General features: G+C 35.7%; 1 pseudogene; it reads left to right on the forward strand.

Annotated features, from left to right (window-relative positions):
• The window catches only part of LOC21406668, a 21553-nt pseudogene extending 13118 nt beyond the window's left edge, over window positions 1-8435 (forward strand).

Consider the following 8435-nt stretch of genomic DNA (forward strand, 5'->3'; position numbering starts at 1 on the left):
GTGCTATATTTTGCTTCATACAAATTAAAAACTTTTTCTAACATTTTCTTAGCATCAGTAATACTTAGTTGCATATCTATTTTTAAATTCTCTGCGGTAGCAGTCATCAATGATTCAGTTCCATCTACTCCGCACCTAGGATCTAAAATGGTTGCCAATGCATATAACATAGGACAACCTAACCAATAACTTTTAAATTTACTTTCCATTAAGTTAACTCTATTTCCAAAAAGTTGTGTAGCCTTATAATAAGAAAATGTTTCTGAAATATTAAATAGTTGATGTAAAGCTAAATGTACAGTAGGATAATAAACTCCAGAAAGTAATTCAGTAGCATTGTAAAAAACTTCTAAAAATTTAAAAAAAATACTCAGCAATCTGCCAATCAGGATCGAAAGTTAAAATTTGACCGTTCTTACTGTTTACGTATGTCGTGATAAGCTGTGAATATGGGAGTGCTGCCTTCAACATTAAATATGTTGAATTCCACCTATGTCTCGCGTCAGTTGGAAACTTTCTTGGGCGCATCTAGCTATTCCTGCAATATTGTTTGAATTCTTAGAGCCGAGCTCCAAAACTAGATATGAAGGATAATGATTCTCTAATATTTGTAAGATTAGCAGAGATATGTTCAATTCCTGCCTGAACTACTAAATTAATTATGTGACATGCACACCGTTGATGAAAAATTTCCCCTCCAAATGCCGGTTTCAAACTACGTTTAAACATATTAATTGCAGCTGTATTAGCTGACGCATTATCAAAAGTAATTGTTAAAACTTTATCTTCTATCCCATAAAACCCAAAAATTTCCATTATTGTACTGAAAATAGCTGTTGCGTTATGAGGATATGGACATAAACGAAAACCAATTATTCTTTTTTGTAAAATTCAATCGTCGTCAATGTAGTGCACTGTGACACATAAATATCCAGTTTTATTACACCCCTCCCACAGATCAGAAGTGCAAGACACAGTAGCATTAAAAGTCCTAAAATTATCAACAAGAGATTGTCTCATTGCATAAAAAACTTTCATGCAATCAGAACGAGTTGTGTTTCTACTTCCCATTTAAATTGTGGGCAAAAGGCTATTTGGATGAATTCTTCGAAGGAGGCATCATCTGCAAAAGAAAGAGGCAATTCGGCACTAGCTAGAAATTTAGCTAGTGCCTCACGAGTATGTTGTGCATCGTATGTAAAATTTTGTAACTCATGTGATGTGAGTGATAGTGTTTGTTGGCGGGAGTGTGGGGGAGTCCACACTCCCACCTTGGTGCAACGGTAGACATATTTTTAAATGTCTATCCAGATGACCAGTACCCCCACCCTTTTTATTAGAAAAGTGCTTTTTACAATATTTACATACCGCACGAATTTCCATCTCACTTGTTTTTGGATTTGGTCGGGGCTCCTCGGTGAAATGCTGTCATGCCGGAGAAGTTCGCAGTCTTTTTCCTCTGCTGCGTTCTCCAGCTTCTTCGTTGTATACTGAAGCATTATCCACCGGAGCATTTTCTGGTTCAATGGGGGTGGGGTTGGAAGGCATCATTTCTTCCTCAAAAAATGTCTCCTCACAAAGCTCAGGAAGAGCAGTGAAATCAGGGAAATTTGGTGAGGTCATTTTCTGGAAATTGATAGAACTTGATTGAACTTTGTAAATGAAAGAGCTAGAAAATGAATGAACACGAGAAAAAAGCTTAGAATCAAAATCAAAGAGAGAAGTTGAGAGATAGAATGAGAGTGAGATGAGAAGATGAGAGTGAATTATTGTGTGAGATTTATGGTGGAATTAAGGGGTATTTATAGGGGATTTTTGGGTTAAAATTTGGTTTTTTTCCGTTGGGCCCTTCGCGGGCCCAACGTGCGGCACGTGACGGGCCTCCCGTTTGGCCCATCACGTGTCAAACGGGAGGCACGTGACGGGCCAAACGGGAGGCCCGTCACGTGCCGAACGTTGGGCCCGTGAAGGGCCCACTAGACCAAATGAAATGGGCTTTTCATGGGCCGTTTCGCGGACTTGGGTCGGGTCGAATAAGGGCTTAGGCCGGGCCGAATAAGGGCCGTGCCGCGGGCCTCCACGTGCTTAGGCCATGCTTGGGCCGCGGGCTGAGAAGTTGTGGCCCAGTCCTAGTCCATTACACGTGTCGTGCCGGCCCAACCCGTAACAGTAACGAACCGGGCCGTGCCGAATCATGCACTATTACGTGCTGGGCCGGGCCATCCATGGACGGCCCGGCCCATTTGACACCTCTAGATCAGGTTCAATAGTATAACATGTTTTAATGTCAGATTAGTCAAAATTTCATGATCAAGATGAGAAAATATGTAAAAGCAACAAACCCTAATTATAAATTTGTCAATTAATAATTTATATTCTATTGATTGTCAGAAATTATATTCTACTGATACACAGGGGTTGTTCTTTTGCATTTTTGCATTTGGGTGACTTGAGTGATGATCTTAAGTTGAATTTGAGTTATAACTTGAGTTGTGTTTTGGTAAGTTTTATTCATTTTTTCGTTGTGAATGCATAAAAAAAATCATCTCAATGATAATTAAAACGAAAAAGTTATGACATTTTTAAGAATAGAAAAAATATTGTTCATTAACTTGAGTTTGAGTTTATGAACTCGAGTTGAAGAGAAAACTTGAACTCGAGTTTAACTCTAAACTTGAATTCAAACTTAAATTTTACAAAACAACATAAACTTAAATAAAATTATAATTTAAGTTTAAACTTTTTTTAAATTTTATTATAAAAGGACAACCCTATAATATTCCATCAAAGATTTTATACTATTTTCTTCTTTGAAATGGAGTATAGGGTACAAATACAGAGCACCATTGATAGTACGTACTACCTGTCATCTGTCTCTTTCTCTCACTATTTCTCCTGTCACTGAAGAATAACATTTATATATCTAGCAGGCTCTAGCGAGACCCTTTGTTTCAAATATGGCCCCACAATGCAACTATTTAAACGTAGACACTTGTTTCTATCGTGACCGAAAACTTCATCGAACTTATTGTATTAATATTTCATAAAATTCTTTATATCATTAATATAAATATTTTTATGATAAGTATTTGTTGATATAAGTATAAAATAATAAGTTATAAGTTAAAGTTTAAAAATTTCTTAACTACGATACAATTATCAATTTTTCAGACTGTATTTAAGAAAGAAGTATGAAATGTTGTGTTAAGCCCACAAGTGGATAAACACATGAATGATAAGTTTAAGAAATGAAAAAGAATTGAAAGTCATCAATTCTAGGGTTTTAGAAACAATCGGAATGAAAAACGGACGAAAAAGGAGTTCGGAAGGCCGAACTGAGAAAAATTGGGATTTCGACTGATTTGAGTTGACCAAGTCAAAATTTATTGACCAAGAGTCGACCAAAACGTTGCTCTCGAAAAGTTAATAATGAATGGTCAAGGTTGACTGAGTTGACCATTTGTTGACCAAGATAGGAATTAAACTGAACCAAAATAGGATAATTATTAAATTATCAATGGTTGAGATTAAAAGTGAAAAATGTGATGAAGAGCTGAGATTGAGCCATGTGGCATCTAAGGCCGGGCAAGACTTGATGGAGAAGAAAATGAGAGATATTTTTGGGATATTTTGGGAATTTTGCAAAAAGTCCACAGAAAAGTCAAAATTTCATTTTTTGGACATTTACTTTATGTATTGGTCAGTTTATTAATGGCATATTACGTGAGAAATTATTATTTCTCATGCATAAGAACAGAGAGCATCAGCCAAGAGAGAAAGAGAGGAAAAAAAAAATTCCAAAGTGAAGAAAAACGAGATTTAAGCGGAAATCATCGAATCTACCGAGGAATAGCATTACCGAAGCTTGTTCGTCACTCTCTAAGGTGAGATTTCAAATTTTTCCTCTCATTTCTTCACTATGGCTGTACGTGAGATTTTGTAGGAAACATCAGAAAAATTTCACTTAAAAGGGAGATTAGCTTATGATGATTAAGGAACTTAAATATAGATGAATTAAGGATAGATTCTAGGTTAATTGACCTTTGTTTCTATCAATTTTTGGTATGGAGAATTTTTATGGAAATATGAGGAAACCCTAGAAATTGTGATGTGATTGAAAGAGAAAGTATGTGAATGGTGTTTGATGGTAGAAACAATGGATAAAACGAGCTAATGTTAGCTTGAGAAACATGCAGAAATAGGCAGAACTCTGCCAAAATTTAGTTTGAGTATTTTGAACTAAAATTGGATTTCAAGAGGAATAAGGGATTAAAGTGTGAAAAGAAAGGTGTTTCGATAATCGGTGATGTATAGAAACCGAACACAATGAGAATTCACAGTTTGGACCGAAACTGAAAAATTAGGGACATGACTGAGGAACGTGCATGGTTTTAGTGCAAATTCTTGAGATACGAAATATTTTGGGATTGAATACCAAACATAAGGATTGTAGACCTTTCCGAATTAAATTTCAATGTAATTATTGATGTTAGATTTTGAATCTAATGATAAAAAATTTATGCAATAAGATCGATTAACGATTGAAGTCAAAAAGCGTCAAGTGAGACAAAGGACACATCGTTAGCGAAACTTTTGGTAAGTACAATAGTTTTTCTATGGCTATATCACGAACAAGCTTACTTTTCTATGTTGCACAAAAATTGTGCATATGGTAGAATTTTGAATATTACATACAATGTGAATGTTAGATAGATACAATGTTAAGCATGTATCTACAAGACTTAAGTAGCCATAGAACTTTATTCTGTGAAAAGTATGAATCGACGTTAAGTCAAGGTCAAGTTACGAGAAAGAGTTAAACTTTAACAAAAGGTTAATCTCATGATAAATTGCTTAAAATGCACAAATTCATAAGATTTAACTAAAGTTGCCGTTTCAATGAGAAAATTGATAAACGGTAAGAGACCAAACATCCAGTTTGTACCAGCCTTCGAAGGAAAGGTTATTATGAGACTATGAAAGAAATGAAACCGTGACTGAGTTGGATTTGTTAGCTACCCCACTCCTCATTGGTTTTGCGCGCTATGGTAAAACAGGACAAGGCCCATAAAAAGTAAAAGACAAGAAAATGAAACACAAAAACCGTTCCATATAAAGGTTGGTATCTGTAAAGAAGAATGAAAAGAATGAGAAATATAAAATGAAAGTCGTTTAGAATGTCAAAACACAATGTGAACGACTAAAATGAGATGAAAGCAGAACAAAGTATGTAATGAAAGAAGAAGAACATAAGCCATACATGTTTTAGTAGTACAGAATGTATTAGGATATATGACATGAATGCATATATGGGTATGCATAATTATTGCATTTGTATGACCTATTGATACTTGCTGAGCGAAAGCTCATTAAGTTTGTTCGTGTTGTAGGAAGCTCGGGTAAGACGCCGGCTCCCTAAAACTTGTTGTTGGGCATGCAGAGAGGATGTAGCAGCGGAGTGTGGGCAAGTGGGTTGTGGATGCATCACGTGTTTTGAAAAAGCTATTGAACTTTATATGTAAAAAGTAAATAGTGTTTTATGAATATAGATGACTTATGTAACAGAAGTTGAGGTTACGAGACAGTGAGGCTATGCATAGTAACCTCTAGTCACAAGATATGATTAATGTAACAGAATGTTGTCAGAATGCTACATCATTTTAGGTATGACTAATATAACAGAATGCTGTCAGAATGCTACAACATTTTACGAATAGTTGAAAACATAATGCTAGCTAAATGCTACAGCATTTAGACGTATGAATGAAAAAAAATTGGCCTGACTTTTTTAAGAGGTTATAACTAGTAAATAGTAGAGGTTAAGTAATGTTAAGTATGAACATAGGATGATGATTAAAAATTAGGATCGTCACAATTTCCGCATCAATCATTCCCTTTGTTTCAATGGTCCCACAATGCAAATTATATAAACATCCTAACGAGACCCTTCTGATCCGCATCAACAATTCACTTAATATCAATCTTGCATATAATCATTAGCAAACCAATTGGCCGTCAAAAATGTTTCTGTGATTTTACTACTATTTTCGGTCGTTCTTGTTGCAGCTATAGCTGATGCTCGGATTAACCTTAACGAGATTTCTACTGAACATTCTTCATCTGCAGGTATAAATAATATATATATATATATGCGTGCACACATATATGTACTTCTGCTTCCCTCATTTATACTAATGATAATGATATACCTATATATCTATTATTTTAGGTTTTCGACAAAATTTCTGCTCTAGCTGTGAGTGCAAGACAGAATTTGGAACCACAAAATGTTATCGTACGGACGTGAAGGTGGGCGGATGCCCCTTAGTTTGCAAAGGAACTTGCATTTGTGTGCCAAGAAATTTCATTTTAAAAAATATTTTTAAAAATTGCCCATTATTTATGGCACACAAAACCACCACACATAGATGTCTTTCGAGCATGGTTTGGGTTCAAAAATGACATCAATACAGATTATAGAAAGGAACAATGGGCTTGAGCCTTAAGAAAGGCCTTGTGCAGAAACAAGTATCAACATAGTTACGGGTTAATTCTAAACATAGTTACTTAAGAGTAATGTTAAGGACATTAATTTAAACTGTGTATTAACTTATATGTTATGTGAGTTATTATCTTTTTATTAGTAATGTAATTTTTTTCATTAATTGACGTGATAATGTTTTAAACACCCACAAATAATAAACTGACAACTCACATGCTACATCAGTTGGCACATAAGAATTGAGATGAGTTAATAAACAAGATAATTATAGAGATGGATAAAAAGAAGGTAAACAAGAGAGTCAAACACCAAAAATAATATTACAATGACATTTTTTTTAAGGTTACGACACTGATATTTTACATTTATACTTTAGTTCAAAATTTTAGCTTATTCACGTACAAAAATTTTCTTGCTCGGTACTACATGGCATCTTTTACAATTGCTTAGCTAAACATCTCCATTTATATTTATCAGATGAAAAAAAAAATCTTTTGATAATTTCTTTTCTCCTTGATTCTCTCTATTTATTATTCTTCAAACCGAATTTTACTACATGGCATCTCATGGTTGAATTTGGAGCCTATATAAAGATCCTACTCCACATAAACAACACACTTGTACATAGCACTCACCTCTCTCTCTCGAGTTCGTTCTCTTGTTTTCTAAGTTTCTCTTGTGTTATCTTTTGTAAGGTCCGGGTTCTAGTTCGCCGGACGGTTCTGATAGTACTTCGAACTACCGTCGTTGTCGTTCTATCCTGGGAGACAGACGTCTAACGTTACCTCAAGCACTCGCCGGATGGGACGAATCTGTTTTAAGAAAAGCGTGGTTTACGTGCCTTGACGTCCTTACAATTTCGTTTTTTGAATTTGGTAGCAATGTTGAATTAGTGTTGTACAACTTCGTTATATTAATCTTACAAAAGTTGTTGTTCTTCTTTGTATTTTCTATATTTTTTGCTAACAATTAATGCCGGGGAGCTTCCCATTGGAGGTAATAACTAAACCAATTCACTTTAAAGCTTGCTTGATTTCCTTTATTCCTTCCTTTGTTTTTCTAGTTTTTATTTTTTTTTCGTTTCTTCTTCATATAAATTGATTAGAATTTGGACGTAATTGTTCTGAAATGATGGGGGAAAAAAAAAGGGAAAAGAAGACATGTATAGGCTGATAACGAGTGTGCCTGGCATGGAAAGCTTCTTAAGATGCCGTGACCTGCCTAGTTTCTGCCAAGTGAGCGACTTGAGTGACCCAGGAATCGATTCAGCTCGAGGGACCCGCCAAAGCTGTATAGCCTAAGGGCTTATTATTACGAGTAATCTTGATAAATACTCTTTAAAAGTGCATAGATTAAGATATCTTTTATTCTTGATTCATAACTTTTTTATTTAAATAGTTACACTAATAAAAAATATTTATTAAAAATATGAAGTAAAACTTCAGACTACTCAGTGTCTTCTTGTGGGTCATACGGCGAAACATGGTGACAGGAGAAGGCGGCGAAGGTGACGTCCCGGTGGAGCTTCTTGAGGCGACGAGGGAGAGAGGGTACATGGTGGGGTGGGTCCCCCAAGAGGAGGTGCTGGCCCACCAGGCTGTGGGTGGGTTTTTGAGTATAGTCGCTGGAGTTCCTATGATATGTTGGCCTTATTTCGTCTGATCAACTGATTAATAGCAGATTTTTTGGTGAAGTGTGGAAGCTTGGGATTGACGTGAAGAATGTTTGTGACAGGAAAGTTGTGGAAAATATGGTGAGTGATCTGATGGTGGAGAGGAGGGAGGAGTTTGTCAGATCCACGGCTGAGATGGCTAGGCTGGCTAGAAAGAGGGTGAGTGAAGGTGGGTCATCTTATTGTAACTTGGATCGGTTGATAGAGGATATAAGGCTCACATTTAACAACACCGGGAATTATAATTCAGGTCATGAGTAA

Source organism: Morus notabilis, unplaced genomic scaffold (genome assembly GCF_000414095.1).
Source record: "Morus notabilis unplaced genomic scaffold, ASM41409v2 Scaffold179, whole genome shotgun sequence".
Taxonomy (NCBI): Eukaryota; Viridiplantae; Streptophyta; class Magnoliopsida; order Rosales; family Moraceae; genus Morus; species Morus notabilis.